Here is a 4,399-nt window from a genome sequence, read left to right as displayed (position 1 = left end):
CAATTCCCTTTATAATAATGACTTCACTGAGGCGCATATCAGATTTATTCTATTCTATTCTATGGAAGCAGTCAGGAGAGGTAACTCTATACAGGTAGACTCCTTTATAAGCCTCAGGAGGAGAGCGAGTGAGTGAGCGAGAAGAGAGAGAGAGAGAGAGAGAGGATGTGGAGGTTTTAACGAAGCCTCTCAGATGTCATCAGGACTCTGATAAAAACTACACACTCTCTAATCTGTGTCTCTCACAGGACCTAGTAGGCCTAATCACAGGGAAATAGGATATACAAGACTTTATGTCTACTAAAAGAAGCGAATATAAGGACATTTAAAGAAACTCTTCACATCTCTGCAGGAGAAATTGAATAAAGAAAAGCAAAGCGCCTTAAGGGCCGTGTAAAAGAATGCCAAGTCAGTGAGTGAAACAAATAAAATGTAAGTTAGGATGAATTTTTTGAAGCTCGAGGGGTATCAGGAAAAAAAATAAATAAACCCAATGTGACTCTCCCTCCTCCTCCTTTAATTTCCAGACAAAGCCTGCAAGATAATGCGCTTCATTTCTCACCTTTATTTTTCACACGATAATGTCACAGAAGGGTCATAGTTATCTATATTTTTTTGCTACCGAATTAAACGGATAACACATATGAATTAGTGTTTGTGTTTTCTCTGCTGCTGTATTTGTCTGAAGGCTAATTGAGGGCTTGAACTGTCGTCTGTGTTATTTTTGTATTTTTTTATTTCACTTTGAAAACAGGGCACTGAATACTTAAAACCATACTGAGTTTTAAACCATGGAGGAAAAATATGGAGACCTATATTTTTGTTGTGTAAAATTGTACCACTTAATTTTCTTTTTTTTTTTTAGAGAAAAACTGGTTGAAATGTAAAATGCTTAGAGAATGCGGCAAGACACAAGTGTGTAAACAGAGTCCAGAGAAAAGGACAGAACACAGGAAGACTTAATAAAGGGTATTCCATGAAATAGAATAACTGAAAAACAGGAAAAAGGGAAGTACAAAAAACATTCTAAAAGGAAACAAGGCCCAGACTCACTGTTACTGACTGCCTGATAAAACATGAACAAGATATGAACAGACAAACCAATCAGAACAAAACTCAGGATAGGTGAACACAGTCAGGCAATAAAACAATGCTAGCACATGCAGGTCCAGTCCATGACTTTGTGAAGCCCTAGGTAAGATTCAATTTCAATTCAATTTGTATAGCACTTTTAACAATGGACATTGTCTCAAAGCAGCTTTACAGAAGTATAGAAACATAGAAAAAATGATAAAATTTAAAGTTAAGTTAGTATTTATCCATAAAATTTATACCTAATGAGCAAGCCTGAGGCGAAAAACTCCCTGAGATGATATGAGGAAGAAACCTTGAGAAATCATGACATTTATTTATTTATTTATTTATTTATTTAGCAATCACTTCTTCGGGTAACTTCTTAACACCTAAGAAATGCTTCTTTACTTCATCCGATACAGTGTGAATAAGTGAGAGGAATTTAGAGCAATATTAAACAAATTTGCTAACATTCAGATTCAAATTGTACAATATATTTAATAAACCTATAAAATAGTACAAAAAAATAACGAAACCAAAATGAATTGCCTATCAGCATGTGTTTAGCTATCATCTCAGTATTTTGACATAGCTAACATCATCTAACTTGTGTCATAAATGATTTATTCTTCCTGAAGAAGGAACAAATTAATTGGCAAGAACACAAAACATCTACCAAAAAAACGTGATACAGTATAAAATATGAATGTTTACAAACCATCACTGAATGTCTGTATCTAGCCAGCTTGAGTATATTCAGTGATACATTAATATTATGGGGATCAGAAATGACAGCAGTTAGGAATGAAGTTTGTTAGTTGTTAGTGACTTTTATAATGATTTCTGCATCCTAGAATATGTGAGGATTGAAACACAATGTGTTTAACATGTAAAACAGTACATATGGGAGGTGGGGAGACGTCACAACAGGGATCTAGCCGGTCGCCTGCAGAGAGAAAACCAGAACAGGAACCATACAAACAAGAGCACATGGCATATGGTTTCACACTGCATATAATATAAACTTGACAAAAAGCAAAAAAAAAGTAACACGTTTTCATTCATTGGTCAAAAGTATGTTTCTCAGAAATCCCAAAAATCCCTTGAGGCATGAAGTTTACAGAGGCAGGGTATCACTGGGTTAAAAGCTTTTGTAGATCAAATTGAGAGTTTCTTTTCTTTTGTTTTCTTTTTTTCCCCCACATTTCTGCAGTGCTACAGCTCTGTATTTTGGTCCTGTTTAGCAGCTCACATCCAAAAAATAAAGAAATAAATAAGTAAGTAAATAAATAAATAATAACCCAAAATACATGACATTTTTGGTTCACTTCCTGCAGCGGAGTCAATTCAGGGTCAACTCACTTTTTTACTGCAATTAACCCGTGCTAGAGTTAACCTGTAAATGGACCGAAACCACTTTGCTCAGACGGTGCCCGAGTGTTTTTTATTTTATTTTTTATTCCACGTCTGAAGATGATGCACAAAGGAACCACACTGAAGGGCAAAACACACCAGGGTTCCAGTCAAATGGAATAAACCCTGCATCTGCGTGAGCACTTTTAAAATTAGTGAAGGGGATTTAACAAAGGAAATGCAGAACGAATTAAAAATGTGTGTCGGGTTGATAATAAGTATGACCTGCTTACTTTCTTTATTTATAGCCAGGAGGCATGATGGGATGAGAGAAAGAGAGACTCTAACCATCACAATTAAATCCAGGCTTTCACCTTCATCCACCTCTTACCTACTGCTCAACATGGATGCTGCACAAAAGGCCTGTTGACTTACTGAGATAAGATTAAGCATTTAAAGGATGACCTCTTCTCCTAATGCACACAAACCTGAAATACACCCCGGCACTGTTTATCCACACGCACACACCCAATGACATGAGCACTTTGTTGAGACAGACATAACTTTATTCAGGACTGTAATTGAATACAGGCCTGCAGTGTTTGATGTAGCTCCAGCTCAGGCTCTTTCCTCTAGAGGCTTGGTGTACTTGGCTCTGTTTCAGAAGGAGTATTTTGTGTTTTATTGCCCTCCCGGTCACAATAAACAATAAGCCTCAGCCTTCAGATCAGGCCTGGCCTCAGTCCAATCAACCAAACACTCTCTGAGCACATGCTTTAGTCTACTGCACAGGGCAAAGCTTTCCTTATTATTTATTGGAAATGTTTCGTGGGAATTTTGTCCGAAAAATTCCCCTAAAAATAACCCTTTATGTAATATATAAAGAATAATCTGAATGAGAAGTTTGAATTTTAATGGGTGAAACCTGTACAGTACATTTCTCTGTGTGTGTTTGTGTTTTAGACTTGAAAACAACAGACAACTCTTCAGCCCCTTATCACATCCTAATTGATGAAAACATGATTGGTCTAAAATCTCTATTTCAATCTTTCAGTAATCACTGTACGTTTAGCAGCAGCCTGGGACCAGCCCTTTACATGCTCACATACAGACTTCTTTTTGTCTTTTATACCATCCCTAATCAGGATTATATGGCGGACATATTTCATTTAATGAACCTTTAGTAGTGTCACATATAGTAGATAAAAATATACACTATATGTGTACACACCTGACCATCACATGCGTATCTGTGCTTGTTGAACATCCCATTTCAGATTTACTGTTCTGTTATAACGTGCCTCAGTCTTCAGTGAAGACTTTCCACTAGATGTTGGAGCGTGTCTGTGGGGATTTGTGAACATTCAGCTATAAGAGCATTAGTGAGATCAGACACTGATGTCGGGATGGTGAGGGGGTCTGGGGTTCAGTCGGTGTTCCAGTTCATCCCAAAGGTGTTCAGTGAGGTTGAGTCAGAGTCAGGGATCTGTACAGGACACTCCAGTTCCTTCACTCCAACATTCTCAAACCATGTCTTCTTGAAGCTTTGTGCTTCATACTGGAACAGGTTTGAGCCTCATAGTTTCAGTGAAGGGAAATTGTATTGTTACAGCAAACAGAGACAATACAAACAATTGTGTGCTTCAAACTTTGTCGTAAAAAAAGCAGAAGGTCAACATACGGCTGTGATGGTCAGATGTCTACAAACTCGTATAGTGTCAGCATATTACACCTTTAAATATTTGACACATTGCGTTTATGGTATAAACTGTAGCAGTAAGGGCAAGGATAGAAATCTCATTATAATACTTGATTTTAGAGTTCACTGGACCGGCTTTTTCTTAGTATAATTAAATCACAGTATGTTTAGTTTTAGTTAAAAAATAAAATATTCAACTTAACTAGACTATACTATAATTATATTATTACTCTTATTACTTTCATTTAATTAATAACTTTAATATTTAAACCA

Source organism: Hemibagrus wyckioides, linkage group LG01 (genome assembly GCF_019097595.1).
Source record: "Hemibagrus wyckioides isolate EC202008001 linkage group LG01, SWU_Hwy_1.0, whole genome shotgun sequence".
Classification (NCBI taxonomy): Eukaryota; Metazoa; Chordata; class Actinopteri; order Siluriformes; family Bagridae; genus Hemibagrus; species Hemibagrus wyckioides.
Note: the sequence above shows the minus strand (reverse complement) of the source record.